At 40.4% G+C, this 22,467-nt stretch overlaps 1 protein-coding gene across 3 annotated transcripts in view; it reads right to left on the bottom strand.

The window, feature by feature from the left end:
* The window catches only part of ZNF148 (zinc finger protein 148), a 41,618-nt gene extending 24,937 nt beyond the window's left edge, over positions 1 to 16,681 (bottom strand). For 2 of the 3 annotated variants that reach the window (XM_005153790.3, XM_031053143.2), the window contains exon 1: positions 16,486 to 16,681. The gene's annotated coding sequence lies outside the window, so the exon portion shown is untranslated. Of the gene's footprint in view, positions 1 to 15,901; positions 15,961 to 16,485 lie in introns of those variants that run through there. The other variant, XM_031053142.2, reaches the window with a different exon arrangement.
* Positions 16,682 to 22,467: the final 5,786 nt, after the last annotated feature.

The following is a 22,467-nucleotide window of genomic DNA, read 5'->3' as shown; positions in this document are numbered from 1 at the left end:
ATAATAACTTTTTAAAAAGGCAATCTATGGAAACCTCTAAGCATATTTTGCTTCTTAAGGTTCATCTCTATGGTCATACTGCAACAATTTGTGCTCAACTGTAAACTTAAATGCATATAGCATATATTAATCTACAAGACTCGCCATGTGAACATTCTTATTCTAGTGCAAAATAGATTCTTCCTCCCCTCCTCCCGCCCCCCCCCCCATTTAGTGTAATGCACTCTTGAAAGGTTTATTCAAAATTTTAAAAAGCCAATCACTACACAATCAGATCAGTTTTACAAGCGTGACTACTAAAACCTTTCTAAGTAGACAAACTTCCATAAAATCAACTACAAATAATAGCAACCAAGCCAAGAGAGGTCCACATTCTTCTATCAAAAAGTGAAGATTCAAATAAACGGCCAAAAGGCCTTTGCACTGGGACATTTCTTGTGTTTTCTTATTTAGAAAGAGGCAACCTAACTCTCTACAGTACAGCTGCAACAAACAATCCGACACATGGTCTACCTGCCCAAAGGTGTAATACCCTGCACCGCTCCCGCAGTTAAGCCTTCTTCTTGCCTTCACTGGGTCGAGCAGAGCATTGTGCAACTAAGGGAGTGGGACAAAAACGTACCCACCAGAAAAGCCATTAGTCTTCCTCTGGATGAGTAGGTCTGTGCAAGCAGGGTCTACAGGACATGGACAAGTGAAGAAGCAGGAAGAAGGGAAAAGGATCACTTGCTTTCAGAAGCGGTCAGTTGTTACATTAAAGTATATCAGGAAACCGCTCCACAAACACAGTGTACACACACAAATAAACAAGTTACAGCTGTCACGCAGACACACCTAACAGCTATGCCAAATTTAGATCAGGAGAAAAATGTGTATCGAAATTCTCAAATGCTTTTTTTCCTAAAACAAAGTATAAAAGTCACAAATAATTCTGCAATTCCTAGTGCTAATGAAGAAAGAGGTGGCAACACGGCTTAATAGCATCTTTAAAACTACTTATGTTTCATCATTATCATGAATAAAAGTGCCATCAACGCAATCCTCTCCAGAAGAAACACTAACATCCACTTAAAAACCCTATCAGACCATGAAACATATTGAGTATTTTCACATCAGAAGACATATTTATTTGCACTATTAAAACATGGATATAGTCCAATATCAAAGGAAACACAACTAGCTTTCACAATGTCAAAAGTTCAATTCTTAACATACTGCTAAAGCCTGGGAAGCAAAAAAATAACACCCTACTAGTGGTTCTTAATAAAGAACATCAAATAACATTACCTGTTCTCCCTACTCAGAAAAATAAGACACAGCTAAAAGAAAGATTTTGAAATTAACCCAAAAGTAATTGTAAAAATTATTTAAATGTGTTGACTTGCAAAAAGAAAGCAATCAAACAGAAATCACTGTGAAAAGGTTCACAGATCATACAATTAACACATTCTAAAATGTAACATATGATACAAACACTCTTAAGGCTCGCTGCACAGTTACTGCTATACGCTCCATGTTGCTGAACGCATGCCAGTACAGGACCTGATCCCACAAAGATTTACACTCAGACTGAGCTGCGAATAGTCCTATTACAATCAACAGGATTACTCAACAGAAAATCTACTTATCTTGCATAAAATTACCCATTAGTGAAAAACTTGCCATCTTGTTTATCCTAAAATCAGTCTTCCTAAAAGAAAGTATAAAAGTCACAAATTAGTCTGCAATTCCTAATGCTAATGAAGAAAGATAACAACATGGCTTAAATATGGTATGCAGTAAAATCAGTCCTAGACCATCACCAGCATAACCATAATATAGTATCAAACATGGGTATTGGAAAGCTTTCAATAACAAAACCATAGTTACATGCCAAACTCCACACTGGTGTCACCTGTGCAGCAAAAACACTTTAATATTCTAAAAATCATAGACAATGTTACTTAAACAACACTGATTTTGTGGCACTACATTATAAACTACTAGATAATAGTTAACTTTGAGAATTTATACAGGAATATCTACCACTGTACAGTCAACCTGAGAAGAACAATGCAGATTTTCTGCCCTTACACTATGGAATTGAGGTACTTGGAAGTGCTAACTCTGGAGCACATCATAAACATCGTATGTTTATGATGAAATTTATATGCAGGAAAGCAAGCACTGCACATAACTAAGGCTACCCAGGATTGAAATCTTTGTGAGAATATTTCAGATAATATATCAACTTTTTTAATTCGTTTTTTGTAACAGTGCAGTTATATGACAAAGCTGAGCCAATCTAACACCTAACTGCCATTGAAAAGGACAATCTTGCTCCCTCCTCCTAACTGTGAGAGTCCACCCTACATTTTGTGCCTCCTTTGATGCTTATATAAAGACATACTGGTTTATACACTCCACCAGCCTGGCAATTCCCCCTCACCCACCAGTTATTAATGTTCTGCCAGGTTAACTCACTGACTGGATTTACCATAAAGACAGTGTGTACAAAGCAGCTCAAAACAGGGTACATGGGTGGGCCCTTTGCTGTTCAGCATTCACAGCCCATCTAATATACTTACCCCTTGAAAATAAATGGAAAAGAAAAATATGCTTCTTTTTAAGAACTGTGATTTTTTTTTATTTTTGTTTTAAACAAGCCCTTCAATTCCTTGGGTCTCAGAACTCCTCTACCATCTGCAAGTATCTGAAGCATCTTCTCATCACTAACAGTACACTAGTGTTATTCCACAGATGATGTCAACCTGCTGCTCCTATCAGTTACGCTACTGTCCCAAATGACAAAGGTGTGTATATATGTATATATAACAGAATTTCTGGTGTTCCTTTCCAGACTGCTTTTAAGAAAAATCCTTAAAATAATATATGCTAAAACCCCTGGGAGAACACAAGAAGTTGCTTGCAAACACACTGAAGTTTGCAAGCATACTGAAGGGACTACCACAGCTAAGGTACTTTGGTTCATAATTCACCTTTCTAGCTTGCTGACACTGATATTACCTCATTTTATTTTTATAAAAGGATCATAGATATACATGATCACAGATATATATGAGATCTGTATGTGTATCTTTTTTTACAAAGTGTCTTTTCCTCCAGCACACTCGATGGAATGCTCCATAGAAATAGATGAAACTAGTGAAACAGTTTATGACATTCATGCTCCATTTAATGCACACACTAAAACATGTGTAAATGGGACACAGGGAGCAGGAAAAGAAAGTCAAGACCATTTAAGCAGCTGAATGCTATCTTGCAAAATAGGATCCTATCCTTGGTCCTGTCAGAGATCTTGCACAGGTGTACACAAGCCATTTCTACCAATCTTTTTTATTTATTTATTTATTTATAAATATGTGATCAATAATTATACTTTACTAATTTTCTGAGTGCTTACCCTGACGCATTTGGGTCTTATTTACCATAAATGCTGAGTACTTAAGGCTGCAATTAAATCAATGACAGCAATACTCTGAAAATACAAATATGAATGCAATGCTGTATGTTTGGTTAGTTTGCTGGTTTGGTCTTTTGGTTTTTAATAAGAAAAGCTCTTAAAGACCTCAGACCCACACCAAACATAAACTTTCACCCTACTCCCAGGCATCAATTTTCCAGCCACAAAATAAGAAATATCCATCTCTTTTCCATGAGGCATAGTGAAATACTCGTAATAACAAGGAACATTCAATATAGGTCACAAGGGTGAACTAATCAGTCAACAGTACTCTTGTTTCTGCAGCCAGCACAGCTCCTGAGAGGAGAAGGCAACACACCTAAGATGGAAAAGGAAACCCCAGATCAGATACTTAGGTAACTTGTGTGAGAAGGTGGATGAGAGGGGTCTGGCCTCTCCTGGGACCTACCCACTGATCAGAAAGTGCAATCAAGTAGTAGGTTTCCAGCTAACATAGAGTAGCCACTTCAGCAGAAAATGACTAGAGGAATGGGGGCACACATATAGGACTGTCATCAAGAAAAGGTAAGCAAGACAATAAGACTGAAGAGAAACACTGGTTACCACCACGATTTTTTAACAGAACTGTAAGAGATTTGGCTTGTTTCTCAGCAAATCTGTTATCTTGGCAAGTCATTCCCCACCCTGTATTTCCACTTCCTTGCCTCAAAATCAGGGGCAATAACCCACCCAGGATTTAGGTGCAAAGAGAGCAGTAGGAACTATCTATGAGGGCCTCACAAGCCTACTCATTACTGTTACAGAATTTCACAAAGAAATACATTCATTCTGCCTTTAGAGGAGGATTAAGCAGAGCACAGTAAAGAGAACACGTTATGCAATGAGAAGAAAAATTACAGAGCAGCTGCTTATTCAGTGAGCAGCATGTATCCTGTACATTCAGGTAGCAGCTTCCGGGGATGGAGGAAGGGAGAATACTTTGTTCAAGTATCACAAAAGACTACAATGTAATATTAAGGTGCTTTATATCAGTAATATTGTGAGGATGGTAAAACGAAAGTGGCATAGATAAAGCTCAAGGCTGTAATTTTAATGTTTGTGTGCTTGACTTACACCTAAAGCTGTTCTTTTAAGAACATTCTCTTCTTGCCTGAAATATCTTTATTTCAGCTTTATTGTTTTCTAAAAGGCCATCTACATTCATTAATGAAAAATAGCAGTTACTGAAAATTCAAGCCAATACTTAATACAACTATGCAGACTGACATTGGACAATAAGTTAAAAAGTGTAATCAAGAAGGCTTTGATCAAAAAATCTTGAAGTGAGCAGTGAAAGCAGTCACAGATTCTGGAAGGCATCCCTCATTTAGATATATGACAGAATAATAACTTTCAGGAAAATACCAACACTAATTTAAACAATAGGTGAGGAGGAAATGAATCACTATACAAAACAGATGTTACAAAGCACAGGCAATATTTCTTATTTCAGTATTTGAAAGCATTATTTCAACACAGACCCTTGGGTTGCAAGAGATACACAAGTGGTTTAGAAGACAGAAACCATTCTCCTAAATTGCAACTTTGATTTTAGGACACCACCATGCACTAGGTACAGGCTTTTTCCCTAACTTCATTACAATAAACTTATTCAGGGTAAGATTCCATTCTGCGCAACACCTAGAAAAAAAAAATCTGCAAAATATTGTTAGCTCTCCATAGACTAACTTTTCACATGGTGATACCGGCAAGGAACATTTCCTCATTTAAATCTCCTGAGGAAGCAGTGTCATACCGCAGCATAACTTCATTTTTTATGGATATTTATTTCATTTCACCTGTGTTTCAAATATTGCAAATGTGGAACAATAACCTAAAAAAATCCAATTAGCCTGAAACATGACTGAATGAATACCTCTTTAACAAAAGATGCACTGCAGACACAACAAGGAAATTCTATGTTTTCTATATTGTTTTTGAAACATCACAGTGTTACCTTCAGTGGCCATCTTTCAGATCCACCAGTGATCTGGGCCAGATATGCATGAGCCCTTCCTAAAACTTAAAGACTTAGATCTCCGTTGACTGCTCCACTCCTCATATGCCACAGGTCTACCTTACCCACAAAAAAAATAATGGCCTTTCAGGGACCAATTCCACAAGATTAACATACCTAGCAACTGAAAATTACAAAACTAAACATGAAACATAGAAAATAAACTACTTCACATAAATATCTGCTTCACTTCTGTGAACATAAACACAAGGCAACACACACATGACCATCAATGGAAAAAAATAAACCCATATAATAATCCCCTGAGGCAAGAAAAAGAATCACAGGTGACAGTTATTAATCATAATGCACAAGACATTTCCATAAGGTGTTTGGAACATTTAGAGATGACAGCTGCATAACAATATATAAAAATAAGTGAAGTAACAATGATTTAGGTGTCATTAGAAGCAGCTTCTCGGGCAGTATGTTCTGGTGGTGGCCCTTTCAAGGAGCAGAGGATCTTGTGATTCTCTATCAGGGAGACCACTGACCAGCAATAAAAAAACAAAAACAAACAAACAATCAAAAAAAAAAAAACAGTGTAAAAAATCTATCACTGTTCTTCAAAGTATTCAAGCAGTTATGAACTGGGCCCAATGGAGCAATTTGAATAAGCAGAATCAGGGATTGTTGTGGCCTAAACAGCATTCTGTTACAACAGAAATATTCATGTTGTCAGCCGATACCCTTTCCAAACCAGTCCTGAGTTCTGTGAGCTGCACATGGGGACACAAAGATGATGATGATCTCTGTCCTCTTCTGTAATAATAGAATCACACTAGAAATGAGAGGAAATGCAGGCTTTCTCTAGAACATTGTTTCATTTTTTTAATAAGCTACAGAGCTTTAACACCACACACCAGCAGAGATATATTGGTCCATGGCAAATAATAATGTGACTTCTTTCTCATCATCCCTGGAGGTACTTAAAAGGTATGTAGATGTGGCACTTAGGGACATGGTTTAGTGGTGGAACTGGCAATGTTACATCTACAGTTGGACTCAATCATCTTAAAGGTCTTTTCAATGGTTCTATAGTATTAAACATCTTCATCAAGAATAAGCCAGCACATAATAGACACATGTTAGTATTTAAGGACAGTATGAAATCAGCCAAAGGGGGAAGGGGTAGAAATAAACTCTAAATTCAAAGAAGTGAGCAACAAGGTCACTTTCTCAAAACCCCCTCTTGGAACACAAACATGTTATAGGCCACATAAATTTGCCAAGACAACAAATAAGTTTTTTAAGAGAAATCTGCTGTAAAGTTAGGATTTTTTTTCCCACACTGTTGCAACAAATATCCACCACCTCCCTAATGATAACCAACATTTGTGGTCAGATTAAATCAACAAGAACTTCTCCTATCCCGCTTACATAAATTCCAGACCTGTAAATCAGCCCTTTTTAATCTAGCTAATCCTCACTCCAAAGGAAAAAAAGTCAAATCAAGTAGCTACTAAATCCAGTGTGCTTCTGCAGTGTATCATCTTCAAAAGACTACCTACAACCCCAACAAGAACTTCCGGGTTACTCTTCACCTTGATACACTGAGAACCGCATAAACAAGGAATCCTGGTGACTTCTATTACATACCCCAAGGTGATTATTCCTCATTAAAGTTTTACATTTCTCAAACAATTTTAAACTACTTAAGCCCATTTTCAGATCAAGGCAAGCCAACACATGAGATGTCTAGAAACCATTTTATAAGAGCAATAATAACACAGATATCCTGGTCCATTAACTAACATGGAAAATAATCCAAAAAAAGAAAGCACAAAAAAACCTCAGACTTCTCAGGATTATACCCTTTTGAATAAAACAGTTGTGGCAATTGGATTTTACCTCAATGACTTCTGTACCCGGCAGCTAATCCTCACTAATTAACTGCTAAAATACACTAAAACAGAAATTTTGATAGATCAAAAGATATTATTCATGTTTATAATAACTCTTATAACCATTAGGAACGAAAATCTTTAAGGTTTTTGATGCCATTAACTCATAGGCCAACAATATTTGAAGGGGGCCTACAGGGATGCTGGGGAGGGACTATTCATTAGGGACTATTAGTGATAGGACAAGGGGTAACGGGTTGAAACTTAAACAGCAGAGGTTTAGATTGGATATAAGGAAGAAATTCTTTACTGTGAGGGTGGTGAGGTACTGGAATGGGTTGCCCAGGGAGGTGGTGAATGCTCCATCCCTGGCAGTGTTCAAGACCAGGTTGGATGAAGCCTTGGGTGATATGGTTTAGTGTGAGGTGTCCCTGCCCATGGCAGGGGGGTTGGAACTAGATGATCTTGAGGTCCTTTCCAATCCTAACTATTCTATGATTCTGTGAATTAAGAGCTACCATACCAAACAGATTTGAAATTCCTGAGAACCCACAGTGACATACCTTTATGACAAAGCTTAGTCTTAATGAAATACTTTTAATACAACCTCTATTAGTAAGCAAGCAGGAAACCAATCCATCAAGTAAGAAAATCTTCTTACTTTACGATTCTGGTAGAAGAAAACCCCAGCATGTCCTGTGTTTATGGACTGCTTTCCAGATACTATTTTCTCATCCAGCTGTGTTCAGAGTTTCAAATCCTCAAGCACCCAACCTGCTGATTCAGCTGAATTCACCCAGGTTCCCGCAATGTACGAATGCGTCCCATAGGTAACATGGCAACTACCTCAGGCACCCAGGATACAAGCACCAGAGCTGAGACCACTTTGCTGAGCTTGTATCCAACCAAAGATGGGAAATGAAGAGTTGCCCAATGTTCCAGCAAATTTTAGGTCTGTAACACCTAGCTACAACAAATCCCATGCCTTCTGGGTAGGCAGCCATACTGTCATCACCACAACTGTGGAAAGCCTCACACCTGTCCTGTGACCTATACAGAATGTAAACTAGGAACAACACAAAGACTCATTAGACAGGATACTGCAAGGTCATGCAAAGAATTGAGAGACAAGGACTTCTGTCAGTTTGTCGATTTACCTTGCTGTTCCTTGAAAAGTGACAGTAAACTCATACTTAAAGCCCCCTTATATACAGTGTATATAACACTGGATACAGGTTCCTGATAGGGACCAGAAAAGCCTGAACTTGCCTGGTTTGCATGATCTACTTCTAACAGCAACAAGCCCACTGGTGTTGTCTACAAATTGCCACCTATTCCACATGTTCAAGCAATTTACTCTGACAGCTGGATGATCATCCTCTGTATACTCCCTTTCTGTAAATTCTATTTTATTATTCCCCTTCCCAACCCCTTAATTTCATGTCAGATATAAGTATTTGGCGACCACAAAAACCACATTTTAAATACATAAAAATTCTTTTCTATGAGTCACTTAAAAAGAAAACTTCGTCATTTGTACCAGAAAAAAGCAACATTAAAGCCAAGTAGTTTTTCCTTACTTCCTTATACCCCTTAACAATACAAGCTTTTCCTATCCCCAGAAGACAATCACTTAACTTTCACATCTCTTTCTTTGCTGATTTGGATGAAAATTCATCACAAAGCATAACTGTCAGGTTCACTAGTGATAGAGAAAGCTCCTGAGAACAGCAGCCTAATAAAGCTTTCCTCCTTGAGGTATGACGGCAGTCTTTTTAATGTACGAAACAATTTATTTTTGTTTGATATGTTAAAGCAATATTCATGCAGGGCATCTTCACACTAGATTTTACCCCCAAAACCAGTCAAAAGGTCAAAACTAAGTTGAAAGGCAATATTCCATGGACATGTCTAGAAAATCTGCAAGTGTTCAACACTGTCTCACCCAACATCCTTGTCTCTAAATGCAAGAGACATCCATCAATTTGATAGGTGGACCACTCAGTGAATAAAGAACTGGCTGGATGGCCACACACGGAGTTGTGGTCAATGGCTCAATGTCCGGCTGGAGACCAGTAATGAGTGGTGTCCCTCAGGGATCGGTGTTGGGACCGGTCTTGTTCAACATCTTTGTCGGTGACATGGACAGTGGGATTGAGCGCACCCTCAGCAAGTTTGTTGATGACACCAAGCTGTGTGGTTTGGTTGATACGCTGGAGGGAAGGAATGCCATCCAGAGGGAAGGAATGCCATCCAGAGGGACCTTGACACGCTTCTGAGGTGGGCTGATGCCAACCTTATGAAGTTTAACCATGACAAGTGCAAGGTCCTACACCTGGGTTGGAGCAATCCCAGGCACAGCTACAGGTTGGGCACAGAAGAGATTCAGAGCAGCCCTGTGGAGAAGGACTTGGGGGTGTTGGTCAATGAGAAAATGAACATGAGTCGGCTTCAGTGTGTGCTTGCAGCCCAGAAAGCCAACCGTATCCTGGGCTGCATCAAAAGAAGAGTGACCAGCAGGTCGAAGGAGGTGATCCTGCCCCTCTACTCTGCTCTTGTGTGACCTCACCTGGAGCATTGTGTGCAGTTCTGGTGTCCTCAACATAAAAAGAAACATGGAACTGTTACAACAAGTCCAGAGGAGGGCCACGAGGATGATCAGGGGACTGGAGCACCTCCCGTATGAAGACAGGCTGAGAAAGTTGGGGCTGTTCAGCCTGGAGAAGAGAAGGCTGCATGGAAATCTCATAGCAGCCTTCCAGCATCTGAAGGGGGGCTATAGGGATGCTGGGGAGAGACTCTTCATTAGGGACTGCAGTGATAGGACAAGGGGCAATGGGTTCAAACTTCAACAGGGGAAGTTTAGATTGGATATAAGGAGGAAGTTATTTACTGTAAGGATGGTGAGACACTGGAATAGGTTACCCAAGGAAGCTGTGAACACTCCATATCTGGCAGTGTTCAAGGCCAGGTTGGATAAAGCCTTGGGTGACATGGTTTAGTGTGAGGTGTCCCTGCCCATGGTAGAGGGGTTGGAACTTAAGGTCCTTTCCAAACCTAACTATTCTCTGATTCTGCGATTAGTGACCGTGGTCTAAAATAACTGTATCACATCTTGGTACCTCAAGGACTGACCACCTCTCTCTGCAGTTGATTACTGTGGTCATTACAAAAATTTCCTTCAATGTAAGGTGTGTATGATTACTCTAGCAAAAAGGGAGTTGTCAGTTCATGAATCTTTCATCAAGAACTTACTTGTTTAAAGAAACTTTAAGGACACAAAATGAGAAGAATTCTTACATTTATTTATATAGTTACTGTTCTATCTAGAGATGCTCAGTGCTATAAATGACCCAACTTAAAAGCCTGACAATTTTCATTCATCTCACATGTGAGTCTCTGTCAGACTAAATATATGTAACAGTGACCTATGTTAAGAACCACAGTTTCTGTGGTCACTAACAGAGGAGAATCATACTTCAGGAGGTCAGCAACAGAGATGATAATTTGCTTCAGAGTACTTTTATCTAAGAAACTCTGAAATCATCTACTGCATCTGGAAATACTGACTGTTACACTGTGCACAGACTAAAAAATCATCTATGAATCCCGTGAAATGTACTCATTTCTTGGCTTTAATACCCATTTTGCTCCCTCTCCCCTCCCTTTACAAACCTGAAGAATGCTTGCAATGCAATAGTAGATTCACTTGTCGAAAGCAAGACTAAATGGTTTTCACTACCAAAGGAAGCCTGCAGAAAGCCAGTGAATTTCGAAGTTGCTTACTTGCTTTGCCCCTTCCCAGTAAACTAAAGATCCCAGCTACATTCCAGGCAGCTAACCCAAATAATATGATGCTTATTGTTTGTTAAAATAAACCTTGCTTTATGCAGAACATTTCTCATACTCGGTGACTAGAACTTTAGGCCAGGCATCACCATGAATACATGCTACAAGTGGTTTACATATACACAGATGTATATCCACACATTTTAGGAACATATCACCATTTTCTTATTTCAAATCTAATCCCAACAACAGAAAAGCAATCCAGCAAATTTTCAGGACAATCATATAGCAGTTAAAATTCAGAGAGTGTAAAAAGACATTTGCTTCCCCTTTCTTAACCACTGCTTGTGAACACGTGACTACGTTAAGTTTGCCCAGCATCAATATTTCTCACTTCAACTGTTGCACTAAGGTAACATGACCTGGTCATGATGTTACTGGCATTGTAAACCTTTCTAATGATGTCTTTTAGATCCATGTTGGGGTACATAAGTAGCAAAATTTAACTTTATGGGAAGTTATTACAAAGACATTAAGATATGTCTTTTTACCTTACAGACGTAGCTGGCATTTGAAACCGTTTTAGAGAAGGAGGCTCAGCATCATATCCAAGCTCACTTACACACCTATTCCAGCAGCCTTATGCATTAGTAATATCAGGTGTTATATCAAGAAATTATCTTGGTTTACAGACATTTTATAGGCACCTTGATTTTTAGTTTGTTTTTTTTGGTGGTGGCTTTTTTTTTTTCCAGTGCTAGAAATCTCAACAGTTCATACTTGATAGGCTGTTCATAAATTATACCCTACTGCTGTTTGCAGGTTGGAACTTCTTCCCACACAAATTTCATTTTATCATCAGACTGTTTAATTCTGCACTTATAAAAATGTCATCCTAGTCATAAGTGAAGAATTAGTATTGTTTTAAGGCTTTCTGCGCAAACTGCGACAAGATGCGAATACTGTGATACTAATATGCCAGTAGAGTACATGAATTGAAGGATCAGGCCAACACATATACTCCACAAAGAGCTACGTCTTGCTGTTTTCCAAATGCAATAAAATCATGAAGTGATATAAATTAGTAATACATTAACTATATTACAGTATTCACACTGTTACCTCTTGCTATCATAGCCTTGAATATATTAACATATTGATAATATGAGTATACTAAAATTATTTCTGAGCAAAAGCAGTATTAGTCTCTATATCATCTCCTAGAATAAAATTCTGACAGTATGGAAGAAGTTATCAGGAGATTGTAACCGCTCTGCATGTTGTGCTTTCCACAGTCTTTCTAAAAGATGCTGAATTTCCCCCTAGGACACTCTTATAATCAAGTTCTCTGAGAAGCTCTTACAGATATTCCCAGATATTTTATCCCACATGATGAATGAGACACGAAAAATATCTCTATAAGGAATCAGAGGAAGACAATTTAATCACAGACAACACTGGAATACTCATATTGGTTATTGTATCTTAATTTGTACAATAATTTGCAAGTTAAATAAGCTAAGCCTATGTCACTTGTGTAGTTCACGGCGTTAGTACTGATGTATAAAATATTCCGTTCTATGTAGATGATAAAAAATGTGTATTTAAAATGCATATAGAGTACTAACGAGCTAAACAGATGGAGTTGTGTTTTTAACTTCTCTAGAAAGTACAGAAATACAGTAACTAACAGCGTTTGTGTAAATGAAAATAAATCTCATGAAAATCTGAATGGATTTTCTTTTGTTAGACAGAAGTTTGTCCTTGGCATATAGCCATATATTATAGCCAATGGCTGTGTTTTGCTGACATAGCCTGTCAATAGCTAAGTCTCAGCTGCTAAAAAACAGTAAGTCAAATGTATAAACTCAATACTAGTTCAAGCATTTCTGTATAGATTCCAATAAAAAGGAGTGACAAAAAGAAAAGAAACTGATTGAATATCAGTACTCCAAGAAATACTATTTCCCAAAAAGTATTTCTGTAAAAAAACAAACAAATTAAAGTGCAAGTTAACTGTAGTACTGATCCTTCACATAAGGCCTGCAACCTGATAGAAGCAGACACCCATGGCTGCTTATGTCCACAAAGACTCTGTGGGACTTCATTTGTCTTTAAACACTCAGCTGTGTAGATTAGACTGCAAACTGGAGGCGTGAATCTGTTTCACCATAAATGATGCTGGTCTGAAAGGCACCTCTCATTAAAGTGCCAGGCAAAGGCAAAAAAAAGTACTTATTTTAAATAAAACACATTTGTTTCTGTTAGACCCACTTAAGAGTCTTCAAAATAAAATATATTCCCAATAGCATCTACTTTTTATTCCTTGTCCCATTCATTGAATGTACAACACATTATTAAGTTTGGACAAGAAAGTTTGACACCTTGGTTTCATGTTTAGGGTAACAGCAGTATGTTTATTTATCAAAGACATTACACTAAGATCACTATTTCTTACTTAACTTTTGTTACTTCACAAATCTATCTTAAATTAGAGCCAAAATTAAATAAAACTTAATCCTAAATTATGCTAAACCCTTAAAGAGGTTTGGATAGATTAAGGCCCACTCTATCAAGCTGCTCCATACAGACAGGTCTCCATTTGTACTATTTACAACAGGACACATAGTGGTCCTCACAAGAGAACGACTCTACAAAGATCCTAGTCACAAAAAGCATCACAGATCTCTAGCAGCAGATATGGAAGACAATCCCACTCTGCTTTTCCCCTAAACGCTAGAATACAACAAACCCTTCCTCCCCATGAGTAGATCTGAAAATATTTTACCTCAATCCATACACAAACAACCCATATCCTAAATGTCACTACTTGCAAATTTACATTATCAAGCCTGTGGTGCAAAGAACCCATCTAGAAGTGAGATATATCCTTTCAGATCTACCATCACCATTATTTCACTGTAGTAATATATTCTTAGTATTCTCATAGTTCAACTCTAGCATTACTTCCAACCTCAATGGTTTTACAATGCCAAATGTCTTCAGGACATGCTCCACAGAGCTTTAAGTCCTCATACAAATAAACTTGCATAAACCGAACTGAGACAGAAAACAATCTTTTGAGAATCTACATAATATTACAGAAGTATGTGCTCCTTCAGATGAACAAATTAGCCTGCAATATAACTTTTTGAATTTTGAGTAATTTTTCTTCCATTTTTTTTACCATTGTGGTTCTTCAAGTAGCTACTTAACTACTTATGCTTTGAATTCTTAATCTATTTTATTAGGGGTTCTCCATAAATAGAGTGTTTGCAATACAGTAGAAATTAAACACATTTGAACAAGAAGGACAGTAACAGAAACACAGATTACATATATATCTGTTCTCTCCGGCCTTACCCTGAGGAGTAAAGACAGAAAAAGTACATGTGCATATGACAGCCTAAATGAAAGAGGTCAGCCTCATCCTTTTTAGCTTTATTCGTTACATGAGCCCACTTACTACGTATTTGGGGAAGAGGGATATGCAGATATCCAGAAACAACTACAAAGAAAATACTTTTGGAAACTGAGTAAACACGTACGTTCAGCTGACTATTCATCAAGAAAGGCCATGACAAAAGTTTTCAGGAAACTGTGCAGTTGAAAAATTAATTCTGTGGAGTTTTCCTTAATTACTGCAACAAAATCAGGATTTGATTGCCTCTCCTATGAATCTGTCTGTACCCTGTACCAGGAGCTGCAGATCCCATGAGATCCACAGGAAAGCAGGCCTCATGAGCTCTAGAGTTCCCAGCACAACCAAAGCTTCTACAGATGACAGCTGTCACTGGACACATGCACAAATCCCAAACACTGTAAGTGGAATACTGAAAAGCTGCCTGAAGGTACGCAAACTTTTTACATAGTAGAATGCATTTTAAGTCCTGATCAGACCATTGGTTTATCTAGTCCGATGCTTACACAGTAAGAACCCCATCAAAAATTGATTAGCACTCTTTTTCCACCTCTTTCCTTTAGAAGGCATGTTTCATCAAACTCAAGGGGAATGACTGCAGTCGTACCACTTACAAAGACAAAATCTGATACAGACCCTCCAAAGTGTTTAAATATGACAGGCCCAAGTACGTATTTTTAGCAAGCTCATAAAGCATTACCGATAATCTGTGAATAAGTACAGCAAATAAACAAAGCAACTGAGATCCTATCAAAAGGAAAAACATAGTCCTCATAGTCATTTGTCTTGTACCAATGGCAAAGATGCTGCTCATCAGGAATAAGCCATTTCTCTCATCTGAAACTTCTTGGACCAGAATGCCACATGGATGCAAACAGAGAGATAGGTCATGCTCCAAAAAGCCTTTCAAAGCAAAACTAAAGCTGTGATTACTGGATTCCACATATTTACTTCTTTTATGATTGTGCAGAAGCCCTTACAGCTGTTCTGTACAGTTTATGAAAGCAAAGTAATCAGAGAGATTATTTACATTTGCAACACAAATGTCTTTCTTTTTTATGAGCCAGCTTAATACACACATCGCTACACTCATCCCAACTGAGGCTTGGCAGGACTTAGGAGAGGAAAGATGATGAAGAGTGAAAGTGTTTAAAACCCAACTAATTTCTCCTCAACTCCTACTGGTTCCCCCTGCCCTCCCAGACACTTCCAGCCCGGCACTTGTTCGCATCTCCCGACACTGCAGAGAGCTCCCTTGCAAAAGCTTCCTCAGAAGAGCTGAGAGGAGATTCGGAAAAGGTTATTCAAAAAAACAAAAAATTAAGCTAAATGAACGTTCACAAGTCGACACACTTCACCCAGCTTACACCAGGAACAATGGAGACGCGGGCAGCGGGAGGATACGGCCGCCTGGGAAGACGGGGCCGACAGGACACGGTGCCAACCTGCCTGTCCGTCAGTCTGCAGCTCCCCGGTTCTTTGTCTGTCCGTCTGTCAGACGGCCCCATTGGCAGCGAAGGCCCCATACCGACCTTCCCGGCGAGGCCTGCTTGGCCCCGCCGCGGCCCCGCGGCTCCCTGCCCGCCGCGCTGGGGGCCGGCTCCGCCAGGGAAGCCCCGTCACCGGCCGGGGGGAGAGGAAAGGAGCTCTCGGCGCCCACCCCGCTGCGAGGAGCGGGCCGGGAGTGCTCCCGCTGCCTCTCTTCTCATTCCCCACTCCCCGGCCTCTCCGCCAGCGGGGCCAAGCGCGGCCCATGCGGGCGGGCCGCGGCGGGCCGCTCCGAGCTGAGCCGCGGCTCCCCCTTCTTTTCCTCCCCTCTCTTCTCCTCCTCCCTCCTTCCCTCCCTCTCTCTCTCTCGCTCGCTCTCCGTGCACCTCCCGCCGCCGCAGCGGGCAGGCAGGCAGGCCCAGCCGAACCCGGCCAGCTCCCGCTCCCGCCCGCCGGCACTTACCGGCCGCACAGCTGCGAAGAGAAGGCGGGCCGGGCCGGGGCGCGGCGGCGGCGGCTCAGAGTGCCCGTGCCGCGGCCCCGGGCATGGCGGGGCGGCGGCAGGGCGCGGGGGGGAGGAAGCGGCGGCAGCGGGGGAGGGGAGGCCGAGGGGAAGTTGGCGACTGTGGCTCCTTCCTGCTCCAGCGGGGCGAGCGGCGCCTTCCCTCAGCCTCCTCCTGGCGGTGACAGCGACAGCCTGGCCAGAGCGCCGCCGCGCCGCGGTGCACCATGGGAAACACGCCCGGAGGACCGGCGGGTGCTCGGGCGCAGCGGGCCGGCGGTGCGGCGAGGAGGAGGAGAGGGGAGGGAAGACAAGACAAGAAGGGGAGTCGGGCAGCGCCGCTCCAGGCCGAGCCTCCCGCGGGGCCGGGACCGACGGGCCGGGTTATGCGTGGGTCAGGAGGCTGGCGCGGCCGTGGGAAGCCCCGCCGGGCGCGCCCTAAAGGGAGGTGGGGCGGGAAAGGCCTGCGGGCCGTGCAGAGTGGGTGGGCAGGCCTCGGGGAGGGGATGGAGCTGCCCTAGAGGCTGGGGATGCGCCCCCCAACTCCCGGTATCGTTCCAGCGGCTTCATTTCTGAGAGCAGAGGGAGACAGAACGGTCCGATGGTGCCAGGGAGGAGGCTGAAGTAACCCCTGTGCCCTCGCACCCCGCTGCTTTCGGGTGAGGCCGGGGCGTTCTGGGGAGAGGGGCACGAGCCTGCTGGGGGAGGCACTGGGCCACGGGTGTGCTTATGGAGTGGGTGGCTGTGGATCTCTTGGGGCTTCCAGAGCTATCGGGAAGTCCTGAGATGAGTTTTCTGAGCTGTATTCTCCATAATCGTGATGTTCTCCGTGACCCCACACAGTAAACTCGAGAGAATTGCCAGAGGCTGGTCGTGAAGCCCGTGCATTCCGTGGAGTAGCTGTCCACCTAAACTGTGTGTGTCTTTACAGCTCTTGACTGTGCATTGGTCTCTCTTGCATCTCTCAACTTCATCGCTTCTAAGGGTTACCAACTCTTCCACGTTTCTCTAAATAAAGTCTTTAGGCCAGCAATGCATTTAAACACATTCTTAGCTAAATTGCTTTATGTCACTTGCTTATAATTAAGCATGTGCTTAAGCTCTCTGCTGGATTAAAGCCAAAATCTGCATAAGCTCTATTGGGTAAAATTTACCAGCTTCATCAGGCTTAGCTTTGTGAGTCATTCAGTCAGCAGCAGCCCAAAGCTTTTTGCTACAAGCTTTGTTATTCCCAGGTTGTCCTACAGGATCACCCTGTCTCCATGACAAAGTTTATGCCCTTCACTCAGGTCCTGTTAGAAGTAAGATGCATCTGCCTGGTGATTCAGCTTATGTAGGGTTTCCATACCCATTAATAAGGTGCATTAATAAGATTGTGTATCCTTATGCAAGCCATAGGTTGTGCCATCCAGTTACAGTGTAATAAGCTGCATTAAGAAGAAAATAGTAACGACGTCAGGGCCCAGTTTGAAGGTCTGCCCTGACTTTATGCAGTATGTATATTTCAAAATGATTGCGTCAAGTATTCATTCTGCATAAGCAGAGGAAGGAGTTAATAAAATGTGGCTACATTTCATACAGTCATCTACAGTTTTACATAAATACAAGAAATGCTATCAACCAACCTGCATATCGAATAAAATGGAAAACTATTCAATTTCCAAAAATAGAGTTTTAGAAACTGAGCGAAGATGTACATTTGTGCAGCTTTTTCTTTTTTTTTTTTCTTCAAAGACACTTAATTTGGTGACTCTATTCATTTTTACTTGTCAAAAAAAATCTTTTGCATTTCATTAAGTCTGAGTCAGGAAGCTCAGCACTAAGGCCTTATATTTTAAGGTACACTGAGGAATTAAAGCTTTCTGCAGGGTGAGCACAAGTCTTTCTCCAAGGACACATCAATTGGAACCTGCTTTTCGGAAAAATTTGTTTGGCACTTAACAGTAATATGGAGAAGAAAGAGTGTCTTGTATTTAATGTGGAAAAGTAAGACAGCATATTTGCATCCTCTTATTACTCTCCTACCATTCTTTTATGACCTTCATCAAGACATGCTCCAATTTTCAAATGTCAGTTTGGGTTAGGGTGGAGTTCTCTGTTGTTGTTTCAAGAGGAACTGAGCACCTACAAATTGTGGTGTTGAACGAGAAGCCTACAGTGCTTTGTTCATCTCGAAGTCCCCCCAGCGAGGCAGAGGATAGTGAAGGGACACATCAGACCTTGGACCTTTGCCTCTTTGCCACCCGGAATTTCAAATCATGACAGTTGCTCACCAAGCCACACAGCTGTGGCACTGACATTTGTATTGGTGTTTTGACACACCTTAAGTACTGTGGTGTTTATTAATGGTTTGACATAACAAAATAGAAAAGGAATATATAAAGCTTGAAGAGCTTAAAAGAGCACTTGCATTTTGACCATTTTGTTTTATTTCCTTTGTATTTCCTCTGGGAATAGCAGGCAAACTCCACTTTTCCCTAGGGAAAATTTTAATAAGAGTCTTTAATATTGTCTTCCCTCTTCCTGCTGAATTCTGGAAGTTGCCCATCCACATGAGAAGCCCTCTAAAAGGCAGCATGTGTGCGGCATGGAGAACAATATGGTTCCGTTTACCTTTTTTTTTCCTCCTAGGAGGGCTAAATAACAGAAAGTGAAAGGCATTTCTCCCTCCTCCCCCCCTTTTGTTAATTCCTTTTTCTGTATAAATCAAAACCCCAAGAAAAACAGGAAGCTCAAGTAAGCTATATATTAAAAAGTGTGGCTTTTGGGAAGTGTTGGGGAATATATGTGTGTTTTAAAAGGTCTTAAATAGGAAGTGGCTTCAGAAGTCACTGTAGAATAAGCAGAACCATCTTCATTTGACCTCCTGCATGACAAACTGATGGGTTTAATTCATTCACTTTGTGCATCAAGCCAGTAACTTCTAATGAAGCAGCAGCTGATCTGGAAAGATCCAGTCTGGGAATTTGAGCAAGAAAGCCACTGGTTAGGTAGGTTATTGAGATGGCCACTTAGCCCAGCTCTTAAAATTATGCCTTCGTACTTACCCAAATTCATCTAGCCTGAGCTTCTAGTCATCAGTTTAACCCCAACAGCTAAAAGACTTTGTGTCAGAATTTTTAAATCAATTTTCCAGGTCTTGCTTTATGCTTTTAAACTCCTTTTAAATCCTCTTCCAGCTTTTCAAAAAGTATTTTGTGCTTCCTTGAAAATAGTATTAGTGTGGCCCAGAATGAATCCAAGAGGAAGCATAGGGCTTGGGGTGTGGAAATACACAGTTCATCTTCCCCAACCACCCTAAACCAGCCTTTTCTGTGCTTGTGGAATTACCAAACAAGTGAAGTTAGTAACGTTGGTGGAGGATGAGAGTAACTTGACTTTGAGAGTTAACAGATGTTTTCTCACCCACTTGAATTATGCTTGTAGTGGGAAAGTTGGTTTAAGCTTGAGTGTCAGCATGTCTCACCAGCCTACAAGCTGGGCATGACCTGAAATATGGCCTGGAAACCCTTTGGGAGAAATCGTAACTGCATAAAGGAACAGTAATTGTCATTAAGACTAAATCCAGGATGGAGATCCAGAAGTAAATATAAATGGCTTGTTGCCACAGAAATTGAGTTAAATACTACTTAGTCCTCATCACAGATTTAGGTCTTGTTCCCTGTTTGGCAACACAGCCAAACACACGTCTAACTTCAAAAATGCAAATATCCCATTGAATTAAATGGAGCTACCAGATACTGAATCAGAAGGAAAACTAAATGCCTTCTCCCAGTTTCTCTCCTTCCCTCCATCCTTGGCCCACTAAGGTCACTGTAGCCCTGGTTAATACTAGTACGTGCCAGTGATAAAATGAATGGTTCTTCAGAAATGCCTTGATGAATGCCCGACATTTCAACAGTGGATGCAGTTAGAGAATGATTGCTATTGGAAGCTACAAAAAAATCCTTCAATCTATTTTTTTTTTAAATCAAGTATTTCACCAAGGCTTTAACTAGCACAAATATTCAGTGCAGAAAATTAAATTAGTCCATTGTCTGAGCATCTAATCACTTTGTCTGTAAATTGTTCCTCTTCATTTCAGCATCCCTGATTGAATTTTTATTTTGATTGTATTTTTTATAGCAGACTTTCAATTCATGATCCCACATAAGCCTGACTCAATTGAATCTGTGTTGCCCTATGTTGCTAGCAGATCAGGAATCAATAGTAATGTTGTCAGTCACGTAGTTGTATGCTATGCATGTCCTGACATTAACTAATGCAGAGAAATGTGAAGGTACTGTGTGTTGCAAAATACCTGTACATGTGATGCTTGTAAATAAAAATAATTATGGAGAATATTGGTCAGAAGGAGAGGGGGCATGCACCTGGTTCTTTAACTTGTTCTTGAAATCTTTCTGTTTCCAGATCTGTTTAGAGAAAAAATCTGTTCCACTTCCACCTGAGCCCTGAAGAGGTCTTCACATCAGTTTCTAATGCCACCTGACTTGACTCACTCATTTATTTGACAAAATACAGCAGCTTAAAGTGCATTAAAACTTGAGCTGAAGACATCACAGAAATAACAGAGAAAATGAAAAGTAATGGTTTGATGAGAGATACTCCTGTCTGAAAAAAAAAGAAAGATAGCAAGGCAGCATCAGTCAAGATGGTATTGTGTAGGCACAAGACATTCAGATATCTCTAATATGTTTGACTTGGCCACACATGGCATTCCTGTAAAATTAGCATTATAAATCTCAAGATTAAAAGAAAAGAGGATGTTTAATATTCCATGCTGAGATGCTTAATAGGCACAAAAAGCAACAAAAATGATGATAATGTAGTATTTTGCCTAACATAAATTGTCAAATGTCACAATGAGGTAGAATTTAGAGAACCAATTTCTCTGCTTTAAAACACAGGTTATAAACAGAGCAGAAAACTGTCTACTCTTAACTTATATTAGCTGTCTACATAAGACATTTAAGTCAAATTAACTGTAGATGGGAAAGTAAGAGGGCCTTTAACTCCAGTATGAGCATTTTAAGATTAAACCTTTCAGAATTAACTGTAAAGGAAACTGGGGGTATTTTATCTGTAAAAGAGGAAGCATCCACACAGAGATTTGGTGGACTTTAACACAATTTAATGTCACACCTTTACTTAATTTATCTTAATCCTTCCTAAATGTCCCACTGCAGCCAAGTTCTTTAGTTTGAAGTATTATGGTGGATCTAATTTGGAAGACAGCATTAGCTGAAGTATTAGCTAGAAGCTTGCCCATATAGGAAGGTTAGTCAGTGCAGAGGAACCAGCTACTTGATATCTGCTTTGTGTCAATAGCCTTTAGTTTACATTAAAGTGCTGTAGGCTGCATCACACCACCTGACATGAAATGAGACTTTATGCAGAGCAACTTACTCTATCTTAAATTCAGGTTCACACCTCTTCAGGAGCCTAAGATTTACACAATTAAAGCAAGACTCAAGATTCAGAGAGCACATAGGAGACCAGATTGTGATAATGATGGGAGATTGATGATTATTAACCAAAAGTTCAAAGTTGAAACAGGAGAACAAAACAAATAAATAAATAAGCCAAGCTTGTTGGAGATAACATGAAAACTCCTGAAAACAATGAAACCCAAGAGGTTCTACCTTCCCAGGGTGACAAGGATGAAGCCATTATTCTAAAAGGCGTGTTTCCATGCACTATTTGAGCCAGTAGGAAAGTCAACAGAGTATAGAAATCTGAATCTATGAAAACCAGTAAAAAGGAAAATCTCAAATTTCAGTTGGCAGTGATGAACGGGAAAATGAGAAGGGCACAAACGGACCTTAAATATGAAAATGGGAATGATTCTCTAAGTGAAGAAATAAAGAAGCCATAAAAGGTTAGAATTAGAACTTAACAATTTGCTTAACACAGCAAAAAATGAAGGGTATAGGGTTTTGCAAT

Source organism: Melopsittacus undulatus, chromosome 4, assembly GCF_012275295.1.
Source record: "Melopsittacus undulatus isolate bMelUnd1 chromosome 4, bMelUnd1.mat.Z, whole genome shotgun sequence".
NCBI classification, from domain to species: Eukaryota; Metazoa; Chordata; class Aves; order Psittaciformes; family Psittaculidae; genus Melopsittacus; species Melopsittacus undulatus.
This window is presented reverse-complemented; position numbering and strand designations above follow the sequence as displayed.